Source organism: Vulpes vulpes, chromosome 5 (genome assembly GCF_048418805.1).
Source record: "Vulpes vulpes isolate BD-2025 chromosome 5, VulVul3, whole genome shotgun sequence".
NCBI classification, from domain to species: Eukaryota; Metazoa; Chordata; class Mammalia; order Carnivora; family Canidae; genus Vulpes; species Vulpes vulpes.
This window is the reverse complement of record NC_132784.1, coordinates 77550534-77563521: the sequence shown is the minus strand read 5'-3', so window position 1 is coordinate 77563521 and position 12988 is coordinate 77550534. Positions and strand designations below refer to the sequence as shown.

General features: G+C 40.5%; 1 long non-coding RNA gene across 1 annotated transcript in view; it reads left to right on the top strand.

Annotated features, from left to right (window-relative positions):
* LOC140599051 (uncharacterized) overlaps positions 1–12649 on the top strand; it is a 76158-nt gene extending 63509 nt beyond the window's left edge. Inside the window, exon 4 of the long non-coding RNA XR_012001722.1 lies at positions 9649–12649. This is a non-coding gene — a long non-coding RNA (uncharacterized lncRNA). The remainder of the gene's footprint in view (positions 1–9648) is intronic.
* Positions 12650–12988: the final 339 nt, after the last annotated feature.

The following is a 12988-nucleotide window of genomic DNA, read 5'->3' as shown; positions in this document are numbered from 1 at the left end:
ACAGAAGGCTCGAGTTCCCAGGGACAGCAGGAGAGTGAGTCAGCCTGAGAGCCCCTGAGGGTAAGCCAGTGCAGAGGAAAGCAACACCGAGAGATGAAGAGCAAAAAAGTCCTGATGCCACTGCTCGAGGACCTGGATTGAATATTGAGTGCCTGAGTTGCAACGTTAACACCTGACACATCTTAAATACTACCTACCAGCACTGGTGCAAGCATTTTACTTGATCTAACCATGTCCTAAGGCTGCCATCACCATATACTATGAACCAGGCAGTTTAAAACAACAGAAATGCATAGCTCTGGAGGCTAAAGATTTCAGATTCAAGGTGTTGTCAACAATTTATATGTTGAACCATTAACCCTCAGTATGACTGTATTTGGAAATAGGGCTTAGAGGGAAATAATTATGGTTAGTTAAATAAAATCATAGGGTTGGGCCTTGACAGTTTTAGTGTCTATATTATAAGAAGAGACATAAGAGAGCTCTCTAGCACTCTCTCTGCCATATGAGGACGCGGTGAGAAGTTGGCCATCTGCAAGTGGGGAGAGCTCTCACTAGAAACTGGCTCTTCTGGACCTTGATATGGAACTTCTAGCCTCCAAATTGTCAGAAAATAAATTAATTTCTGCCATTCTAGCTGCCTAGTCTGTGGTATTTTATTATGACAGCCCAGTCAGACTAATAAGGTCACCTCTGAGAGCTGTAGGAGAGAATCCTTCCTTGCCTCCTACAGGTTCTGGTAGCCCCAGGTGTCCCTTGGCTGGCAGCTGCCACACTTCCCTCTCTGCCTCCATCAGCCCCTGGTGCTCTCCCCTTGTGTCTCCTGGTATCTCTTCTTTCCTATAAGGATAAAGGGTCTGCTCTACTCTGGTATGACCTTATCTGGACTGACTACATTTGCAAATATCCTATTTCCAAATGAGATACTGAGGGTTAGTTATTACTTCAGTGTATCTTTTTTTTTTTTGAGGGGGGGAGGATGCATAATTAAACCCATAACACTGCGTTGACTTACTCCCCATACCGAATCTATGAAGTAGGCATGATTTTTATCATCATGCCTTTACCCAGATGAGGGAGGTAAGGCCCAGAGAAGTTAAGTAACATGCCCAAAGTCCTACAGTGAGGAAGTATTTGAGCAGAGATCTGAAGTCAGACAAAGTGGTGACAGAGCCTGTACATTTAGCTACTACCATTTAGTTCAGGGACATGATCCAATCAATCCCCTAATTTGCTTAGGTCAGTTTGAGTTGGGTTTCAGTTCTTTGTAATGACTCCTTCTTCCTACCATTGGTCTTACCCTTTCCTGTGTCTGAGCTCTTATGAACAGACAGCTAGGCCTCAGGACTTGACTCAGACCCACCCCTTGGGGTCTACTCCAGCTACTTATCTCTTCCTCTTCCTTCCCCAGCCTTCCTCCCCATCAATACTCTGTACATCAGCTGTACGGTTGCTCTCAGCTGGGTTAGAAGGAAGTGAAGGGAGGGAATCGATACGAAGTGAAGTGTGATTTATAGATTGCAATTTTCCTAGGGGCATTTAGCTTTTAGATGCAAGTTGTTAGCCCGTTGACTATCTGTCTGGAAGTTCCGATCTTAACATAAGGAAAGGGAGGTGTTCAGGCCAAAGGGAGAACTTCAGGGGCTGATGCTGACTTTATTCCTTTAATAATTCCAAACAGATGGCATGTGTGGAAGTTTAGTGTGAAGGTCCTCCTGTGGGGTATAGTTATTGATCTCTTCTGGAGAGTGAGGATCTTAATGTACCTTCAGAGTCTTGTACAGATGAAGATTGTTCCCTTAGTTGAGTCAAGATTTTTCAGATAAAATCTCTTCCCCTTGGAATTCCCTTTGTCTTATATCAGTCTTTTAAACTTTTTAAAATTTTTTTTAGTCTTTTAAACTTTACTTATAATTCAAACATAATTCAAATACCTTATTCAATAAAGGATAAAATTTTCCTTAATATCTATGATTACAGGGATCAATGTTAAGCAAAAATAATTAGTTGTTTTTCTGTTGAAAATCTCAGCTCCTGGGAAAAAGGGTGAGTCTGAATCTTACCCCCTCTTAACTTCTTATTCTTCTTAACTGAAGCTGGTCTGACACATTGGTTAAGGACACACCGACTCAGAGGGACTTGGATTGGAATTTCCACTGTGATATTTATTTGTCTGGAGCCTGAGGAAGATGAGCTAACTCAGCTCCTAGTCATAATGTGGACGTGTTTCAGAGTTTCTGTAAGGATTAAATGATATACTTGTTATAAAGCTCTTAGTTCAACACATACTAAGCTTCAAAAATGAAGAAATTATTGAAGAAATCAAGAAATTATTTTCTTATTTTTATCTTTACACCCATGTCTCAACAGAATAGAGTACATTGCATACAGTTTAGTGCCCAGCAAATGTGGAAATTCTACTGGTTTGAATACAAAATTCCCAGGCCAATCAGGACACTAAATTTTTAGATAATTGTGCTCCAAAGGGGAGGGCTATATCAAGTTCAATTTTAATAAATGTGTTTTCATTTCCCAGTGGCCCTGTGAACTGATATAAGGCATGGTCTTCTCTGTGGCTATAATACTTCACTTATGTTAAGAGAGGGAGGAGAAAATGCAAAGAATAATATTCTTTTTTTCCTGTATATTTTTTTTATTGGAGTTTGATTTGCCAACATCAAAGAATAATATTATTTTTTAAAAAATAATTAATTTTTATTTAAATTTTTTTTATTGGAGTTCAATTTGACAACATATAGCATAACACCCACGGCTCATCCCACCCAGTACCCCCCTCAGTACCCGTCACTCAGTCACCCCCACCCCCCCGCCCACATCCCTTTCTACCATCCCTTGTTTGTTTCCCAGAGTTAGGAGTCTCTCATGTTCTGTCTCCCTTTCTGATATTTCCCACTCATTGTTTCTCCTTTCCCCTTTATTCCCTTTAACTATTTTTTTTATAAAGAATAATATTCTTGACTCAGCAAAAAGATAATGGGGTTTGGTGTGTAAACAGAGGTTCACTTTGCATAGGAGCATAAGCATGGAAGGGAATGGTGGGAGTATATGGACAGAGAATCAGGCAGGCAGGTAAGATTTGGTGGAGGCAAATTGTGGAAGTGCTTTTTATTTTTTTCTGTGAAATAACCAGATTCTCTAGCTGTGAGTAAAGATGAGGCAGTAATGTTAAAGGTTTGAGGAGAGAAGAGATTAAGATGAAATAGCTGGCTGAGAGAGTGGATGGACTGAGGAATGTAATGTGGTTGCCAGATAGCAAATGGGGCTTTGGGATGGTAAGAGGATAAAGTGAGACCAGCCAACATGGTAGCCTGTTTTTTTCTGTTAGTTGAGTGGGTAACACTGCAAAATGGCCAATGGATTGGATTGAATTAGAGCTACACTTTAACCAAGTGAATATGGCAAAGCAAGAGGAGGACAAGGGAGCCAAAGATGTGTTCCCAGAGGATTGCAATGATGACTGACTATGGAAGTTAAGCTAAGGAAGGAAGGAAATGAGATATGAGAGACAGTACAACGATGGTAGGATAGATAGAATAGTTCACAATTAATATCTATTTTGGTAATTATTCTTTTAATTCTTTTTTTCCTGTATATATTTTTTTAATTGGAGTTCGATTTGCCAACATCAAAGAATAATATTCTTGACTCAGCAAAAAGATATGGGGTTTGGTGTGTAAACAGAGGGGTTCACTTTGCATAGGAACATAGCATGGGATGGATGGTAGGAGTATATGGACAGAGAATCAGGCAGGCAGGTAAGATTTGGTGGAGGAAAATTGTGGAAGTGCTTTTTATTTTTTTCTTTTTAGAAACAGGGGTACCTGTTTCTAACTATATGCCTACGTACTCTGTAAGACTGTTTAATGAAGACAATTATCATGTCTGTTTTTTTGCTGAACATTGGGCCCTGCGCTTGAACATTGGGCCCTGTGCTTGGATCAGGGATTGACTCAAAAAAGCACTCAGTAATATTATTTGAATACGTGAATGAACAGTAGCTTCTATTTATCAGTTACTATGTGATAGGCATTTTTTGTTAAGCACTTTGTAAATTTATCCCTCATAATAACTCTATGATGCGGGTATTATTACATCCCCTTTTGCAAATAAAGAAATGAGATTAAAATGGTTAATGGACTTTCCAAATCCTCTCTAGGTGGCTGGAATCCAGATCCATTTGTCTTCAGAGTCTATGACCCTACTACTGATGCCTGATTGCCTACCATGTGCTTCTACAGTTAAACATACTTTTTTCTCTGGTAAAGAGCTGGCCTTCCTACCTTGAGACTCCAGCTCTCCCATCCCTCCCCTCACAATGGTCCTTCTTCCTCTTCCAGCACCACTAATGATTTTAATACCAATTCTACAAGGTTGTTGTGAAGATCCCATTAACTTATGGATATGAAATTCCTTTTCAGATTTTTATTTTTTCTATTATTATTTTTTAAAGATTTTGTTTATTTATTCATGAGAGGCACACAGAGAGAGGCAGATACATAGGCGGTGGGAGAAGCAGGCTCCTCGCAGAGAGCCCAATGCAGGACTCTATCTTGGACTCTGGGATCATGCCCTGAGCCAAAGGCAGACGCTCAACTACTGAGCCACCCAGGCGTTTCCCTTTTCAGATTTTGAATTCTTTATACCAACTAAAGATTGGATTGTGATTTTTTTTTCTCACTTTGGGTTGGTTATTCCTTTAATCCCTTCATATCCCATCCTCTCCTACCTTCTTCTCCCTCTGCCGCTTTCCAACATCCCACCACTCTTCAAAGTTTGGAACGTAGGTGTAACTTCTCCATAAAGATCCTAGGCCAGAGAAAGAAAGGCAGTGTTTGGGTTAAATCATGTTGGCCAGAGGGAAAATAATTTGAAGTTAGAGTCGTGTGTTGACTTGGGTATTCCTAGAGCGCACCGTAAACATTCCATCTGATGACGATGATGAGATGTCATCTCATTTTGCAAGAGATGGTCTTTCCCAAGCCCAGAAAATGCAGTAATGTGGGAAGCTGACATTGGCCACTTTCCTGCTCTGAGGCTCAGCACTCCTGGACTTGCCAGGAGAGGGTGCTCTCACCACCTGCACCTTTGATTTTTTTTGTGTGGTTTAGGGCTGTTCAGTTTTTTTCCTAAAGGCTTGATCTGCAGGACTACCTGGTAAGGTTGTGCACTTGTATCCTGCACAAGGGTACCCTGCTGAGGGCATTCGTGGCACCAAAATCCAGCTTGTGCTCTGCTTCCTGGCCCTATTACTACTGAGTTTGTCCAGGGAAGGGATACCTATTTCTAACTGTATTAGAGGGTCAGGTAGGTTAGTACAGACCTGATTTACCCCTTTCCTATTGGCCCAGGTGGGCTTGTGCTCCTCTTCACATTTAAACTTGTGTGTCTGTACGTGTGTGTACATGTGTACACTGCTTGTAACACTACTTTTGAGAATTCAGATCAATAACCTGATATCTTATTTTACCAACAGTGAGTGATCTGACCCTTCCAGAATTTCAGGTGGAATATATCATCAGCAAATTTCCCCATATTTTATTTGGTCCTTACTCCCTAATTCCCACTCCTAGCTGCTGATACATCATCACCATTGGCTGTTCATGATCTTGCTTTCTCTCTCTTTGAATTTTATTCATGCTCTTAAATTTTGTCTCTCCACTCCCATTCAGTATATCTCATGAGATTTTTTTTATTTTTTTGTATGTATTTTTGCAAAATGTAGGTTGTCATTTTGTATGAAAGTCATATTACAGAAATTGTATAGTGGTATAAATTTTTATTTTCACTCAGCATGATGTTTCTAAGGTATGACTATTTTTAGTTTTCGACAGCTATGACCCCTCCCCAGTTCTCTTTGGTTTTCTTTTTTTACATGACTTATCAAAGTAAGGTACAGTTAAAATATTCCCTTCTCTAGGATGACTTCCTTCCTTCTTCCAATGTTAGGTGCCCTCTTCTGGGCTCCCATGGTATTTCAATTCTTTTGTTGCTGTAATTATGATTTCATTTTGTAATTTAAAAAATCTAGGGGCACCTGGGTGGCTCAGTCAATTAAGTGTCTGCTTTTAGCTCAGGTCATGATCGGAGGGTCCTGGGATGGAGCCCCAACTTGGGATCTCTGCTCAGTGGGGAGTCTGCTTCTCCCTCTGCCTCTGCCCCTCTCTCCTTGCTCTTGCCTGCGCATGTGCTCTCTCTCTCAAATAAAGAAATGAAATATAAAAAAAATCTATTTATCTGCTTTTGTTGAGATCCTCCATGCAGCAGCCTGACATACACATTTTCGCAGTTCTGGCACCTAACATAGCTTTTGGAACCTTTATTGTCAACAAATGTAGGTGGAATGAATGAATAATAATGATAATCACTAATGTTTATTGAGTATGAACTACATGTCAGATATGGTTTTGGTGTTTCACATATTTTGAACTCATTTAATTCTTACAACAGTCTTATGAATGAGGGGCTATTAATATGGTCGTTATTTTATAGAGAGGAACACCAAGATAATGGCATGTTCACGTAACTTTGAAGTTCATGTAACTTATAAAATTGAAGTGCTCCCCCACAGTTAGTAAATGGTGGAGTTAGGATTCTAACCAAGGAAGTCTGGCTGCAGAGTCCAGGGTCTTAACTGTTGTCTACAGGAGCCTGTAGGCCCAGTAGGGCTTGTGGCCACCACTCCAGTGTGTGTTCCATGCCACAGTGCAGGCTTAGTCTTTGTTATTTCTGTTCATTATTAAGCATCTGTTGGATGTTGCCATGAGTGCTGTTGTGTCGGTTGTAGGTGGGTATCATTATTATAGATGAGACTGGGACTCCAAAGAATAGAGTACTTTGTGATCTCACAGTTAGTGGCAGAGTCAGGATTTGAACCCTGGTCTGATTAGCTTTCTATGCTCTTCCCATGATATCAGAGAGGGCACCCTGAGTCTGAGTTTCTTGCTACTCCGATTTTTTAGATTTGTGGAAAACTGATGAGCACTTGGTGGAAAGGTAGGGGCTCTTCCATCTTTGATTTGGTCCAAGGAATGTTCTCCTATGATCTGTGACTTTCTTCATGATCTTGCCATTGAGGGATGGGAATCTTGGGAGGCCATCCTAGAATTCTGTCTACTTCACTATCCCTAATCCAGCCCCAATTTTTTCCTGTACAGATGAGAAAACTGAGGCAGAGAGAGGAAGTAACTTGCCCACGAGCATGTGATGTCTGGGGGCCCAGCTGAAATTAAGACTCTAGGTCTTCAGCTTCCTACTCCAGTGCCTTTGGAGGTCATTGTTGAACTATTGCTGAAACTCTTTATTCAGTTCTGTATAGTCTCTGTCCTTGAGGCAACAACCTCTATGTTTTAGTCATTTTCGGTCTCTCCCTTCTCCCCAATTCCCCTCCCTAACAAACAGATACATAAAAACTGTTTTAAGGTTGATTTGACTAAAAAATCCACTGGAATTTGAAAGCTGAAGTGAGCCGTCTAACATCTAATACGAAACCAATGAGGGAGTCAGACACAGAGAGAAGCCTTAGAGGACTTTGATGGAATATTAATAGAGTGCCTGCCAGTGACAATGGTGTCTCTTCTTCCAGCAGCAGTTGTGACCTTTCAGAATTAAGAGTCCCCATGGGGTCCCTTCCTAAGCGCTGGACCCCCTGCTTTTTAGCAACTGAAGCCGCTTACCAGTGATGGTCATGCTGGGGCTTGTGGAAGAACATGATGAATAGGTGAAGTTTGTTAAAAATGTCAGCTAATGACCCCAAATGATCTCTTGGGAGGTGGTTCATACGCTTTCACCCGCCAGCTGGTTTAGGGCATTTGAATGGACTTTGTTCTTCTTATAGTCTAGGCTTCTTAATATGAAATGTGTGTTTATCTGAAATGAGATGCCAGCAAACAGACTCCTGTGGGAACTATATGTATAATATATAAAACATATATATGTTAGAGATATAAATGTTAAAATATAAAAGTATTTTATCACAACTTCCCAGGGACTACATTTTTAATGGGAAAAAACCTTTCTGAGATTTGGGTACCTATACAATTTTTTGGAAAGAGCACATTTCATGGAAATGATCAATTCTGGGTTTAATTCTCTAGGCCAGTACATTGCCTGAGAAATAGTAGACTTTTCAAGAATAACAAAGGCCCAGAAGTGATTTGCGCATGAGGGACAGGTATAGGGGAAGAAGGAAAAGTTTTTTTTTTTTTAAAGTTGGATTCTGAAAGGCATCTTTGGTTATTATATGAATTTTTCTTATTGTATAACAAATTACCCTAAAACTTAGTGGCTTAAAGTAAAGGATGGTTATTATCCTATTGTTTCTTCAGGTCAAGAATCCTGACATGGCTTAACTGGCTCAGGGTCTTAGAGGTGTTAGCCAGAGCTGTGCTCTTATTTCAAGGCTCTACTGGAGGAAGATCCTCTTCTGAGCTCACTCAGATGGCTGTTGGCAGAGGAGACATCAGTTCTTGAGGGACGTTGACCAGAGACATCAGTTCTTTCCATAGGGCAGCTCCTTCATGTTTCTTCTGAGCCACATGAGACTATGTACCACTGTTGAAGCACAACCTCAAAATTCACAATGTCTCATGCTTGCTTCAGGGAAATGACTTTAGAGAGGACTCAGAGCTCTTATGTCAAAGCGGAATTACAAATGCCTTCACAAAAAATTCTTTAATATGTTTGTTGTCATCTATGTAATATAAGTATTAAAGTCTGAAAGGTTGGCTTCTCTAAGTCTGGTTTTCCTTAATTATTCTACTGCTAACTGTAGTGAAGGCAGCCAAGTTCATGGATGGTTTTGGAAAGACCCCATGGCCCACTTGATTAAAAGCAAAATACTCTGTATCATTGGGGTAAATCCCCAACAGTGCAATTGCTGGGTCATAGGGCAGGTCTATTTTTACTTCTTTGAGGGACCTCCACACAGTTTTCCAGAGTGGCTGCACCAGTTCACATTCCCACCAACAGTAAGTCAATCGGAGAAGGACAGTGTATGTTCTCATTCATTTGGGGAATATAAATAATAGTGAAAGGGAATATAAGGGAAGGGAGAAGAAATGTGTGGGAAATATCAGAAAGGGAGACAGAACATAAAGACTCCTAACTCGGGGAAATGAACTAGGGGTGGTGGAAGGGGAGGAGGGCGGGGGGTGGGGGTGAATGGGTGACGGGCACTGAGTGGGGGCACTTGACGGGATGAGCACTGGGTATTATTCTGTATGTTGGTAAATTGAACACCAATAAAAAATAAATTTATTAAAAAAAATAAAAGCAAAATACTCAAATTTCCATTACTCTAATAAATCTGTTGTGTTAAAATACAAGCTCTAGATGACTTCTGTCAAAATTCAAATAACAATCCCATATCAGAAATTCTTTCATTACTCACCAAAGCAGTTAATGTCAGGCTGGTTGATGACAGGAGATGGAACAGAACCCAAAGAGGACAAGACCAGCATATCTATCAGAGAGTAAGGGACACATGGGTATACAGGTACCTGATGGCAGAGAGAGGAGGAAGCCAACAGTGGAGGTCAGAGCTAAAATCCTAAAGGTTAGAACTGGAGAGGCTTAAGAGTTTAAGGTTTTTTTTTTTTTTGTTTGTTTGTTTGTTTTTGTTTTTGGTAGGTGAGGAGCTTCTATGGAGGAGAATTATGGTGGTGTATATGGCATTGACAGGCCGGTGAAGGAGCAGCAGCTGGAACCCAGGGCTCCTGAAGATGAAATGAGACCAGTTCCCACTATGCTGGTAGGAGAATCAAGACTAGTGCTCAAGACTTTCCTGAATCCTTCTCAGAATCAGCCTTTCTCTGGTCCCTGACCTTTGCCTCTTGCCCTGGCTGGTCTTAGACTACCTTGTGTTAAAATGATGTATGTAGGAATTTCTCTTTTCCCAAATAAGTGGACATCTATCACTTGTAGTCTAGAGTTTAACCTTTCTTCTTTTGGTAAATTTCCTCCAGGGAAGCCATCCTTCCCATTCAGTTTTGTGGTTGGGAACTACTGGCTCCATCTCCAGAGTCAGCGGCATGAGCTGATCATCCCTCCCGGCTCAGTTGCTTCCGAGAATGGCACACAATCTAAGCTGAGACAGTGAGCTTTGAGCAGATATTTTCTGGAATTCCTGGAAAGAAATCTTTTCTGCCCACTACTGGATTTGGTCATGTGAGGCTTGGAGTTGCAACAGACATTTTCTATAAGGAGGGAGACAAACTAGAGTCTGAGGACAACCCAGGAACGAGGCAGAGCTAAATGATGCGAGGAAACCAAGTCTGCATGTTATTATCTGAGCCTCTGGATCAAACTGCAGCTGAAGCCAGTTAAATCCTTGGACAATCACCTGAGTGATCTTACTCAGATCTTCCTCTCAAAAACAAATAAAGAATAAATGCTCAGCCGATGTCTGCATAACAAAAGGTACCAAAGAGCTCCCTCCAAGAATGATAGACTCTTGCAAAGGCAAATTTTATTCTTCAAACCAGATGGCAGAGACTTCCTTATTACTCTAAAAATGGTAGCTCTTTTGAGCTTAAGAAAATCTTAGGACAGAGACTCTAGGAGGGATTATATAAGAAGAGTTTTCACAGTGTATTTGATTACATTTTCTCAAAGATTCTTCCTAACAATTATTTTTGACAGGTTATTGCAGTCCCCACATTACAAATGAGAACATGGAAACCCTGTGAAATTTAGAGATATGGACTATAGACAAAGGCTCCAGACACTAATGGCCTGGAGCCTGTGTCCTAGTGTAGACAGTGATTTAGCTGCATTAGTCAGACTGAATTTGGCTCGCACTGTTGTTATGAATAGTTGTTATGAAAACACAGACTCCAGAAGCTTTTATGTCTGGCTCGGTTTGAGAATTTCACATGGTAAAAAGGTAAGATAAAAATGTTCTTCTAATGAGCTTTCTCAACTCTCGCAGACAGAAGGCTGGCTAGGTGTTCCCTTTATAGATGGCTCACTTTAGCCTCTTAAATCATTTCTCTAAGCACTCAGGATTCTTTCTAATGAGTACTTTCAGGAATTAACCCCCAACTTCCTTTTATGAAAGGTCCTTTGTTCCTTATGTTTGAATATGGTTGAACCATATCTTTTTGGTGGTATGCTTTTGGGATCTTCAGCTAAGTTCTGGAGAAGTTGTGCCAATAATGCTAGACTGTAAAGCTGTATGAAGGGAGATGCCATGTCCAGCTTCCTCATTTTTATGCCCTTACCCGCTCCAAATATGACACTGAACATGCATCTTAAAAGTATTTGTTGAAGAAATGAATTTCCGAAAATTGATTAGAGAATGTAAAGCAAGAATGAAAATGGGGTTTATGTAATATCATCAGAGACATTAGAGTTGAAAGGGAGTGTTGAGAATCAGAGATGCAATGGGTTGTAATAGAAAGGAAACAGAATAAAAAAAAACCCAACTAGTAAATGCCCATCTTGGTTTGTGATTCCCTAGTTGAGGGATTTGGAAAGCCAATGGACCATTTTGAATTTCATTTTCTTTGTCTATAAAAGAAAATAGACAATTTTCTTTGCCAATGACAGAGTGGATTCATTGAGTTGTTATGTCAGATAGGATGGTGTATGTAAAAGCACTTTGCACTTTTTTGGACACTCTATATAGTTCTGGTACAGAAATTAAGGAAAAGAAATGGTAACTCTAATGTGAGTTGAAAGAGAACAGTTGATTTAGAAACTAAGCAAATAGAGGGTTCTTCCTTAATCAATCGACTTTCAATTATTGGGGGATTGGTACATTCATCAATTGATGTCAAGTTAAAGAGCATGTACCTCTGAAAACTTTCCATGTTTTGCTGGGCCAGGCCACAGTGTTTCCTCTACTGACAACGAGAGTGGTAGGGGACAATGGTGGTGGTAGCAAGACTACACTATCCTTGGATCTTCCTGACTGAAGAAGTTCTGCTCAGACAGTTCCCTTAAACTGAAGAAACCCCAAACAGGCTGAGTTTGAAGACCCCAGGGACACTCTGCCTCTGAGTTCTTGAGCTCAGGTAAATAGGCATGTGAGTCAAGCACAGAGCTGGGGCCTATAGCTCCCAGAACTGCTAGATGCTGGAAAATGTGAAATAGATTCAGTTGACGTAGCTTCTTGGGCTTATCTGAGCCAGGGAATGGTTTCTTTTCACTGGCCAGCTGCTTAAGTCTGGGAAGCAGGAAGCCATTGGCCATATGAGTCTGTGAAACACAGCTCAGACCATTCCTGATGCACACACAGAGTTTTGGGGACTATTTGTGTGTGTGTGTGTGTGTGTGTGTGTGTGTGTGTGTGTGGAGAAGGAGTCCTGGAAAAAGAGGAGGTTCACAATCACATTTCTGAGGTCCTAGCTGAATCTTAAAAGAGTGATTTTCAAGCTCTGAAGACTACATAGGGGCATCCATAAAAGGCTGCAGTGACTTAGGATGTGATGGATGTCTTGGGTTTTATACAATCGCAGGCTTCTGTGACACAGGGCGGGAATGGGCCACAACATGGTTTAGTAGATACAATCTTAGGCTGTGGAGTTTAACATGCCTAGATCCAAATATAGCCTGCATCCTTCACTATTTGTGCAGCTCTAGGTGCTTTTGAAGCTTTATTTTGTCATCTATAATTAGACATTCATGCAAGCTTTGGTTATTAAACATACACCACATTCCAGGGTCTGTGGTAAGCTTTTTACTTACATGTAAAATTTAATTGAAAGTATCAACCTCATACAGGGGTACTGAGGATGAAATAAAACCATGCATAAAAAGTGTCTATTGTAGACACACAGTAATGATTCAATAAATAAATGGTTGCTAGAATTGTCATCCTTATTGGCTATTGTCATTGAATTTTGATTTTGGGTTTGGTGCTTTTGGAGGTTGTAGTTAAGCTTGAAATTAAGTTTTTTAATAATAATCTTTCACCTTCCTTTTTTTTTTTTATTGGAGTTCAATTTGCCAACATATAGCATAACAC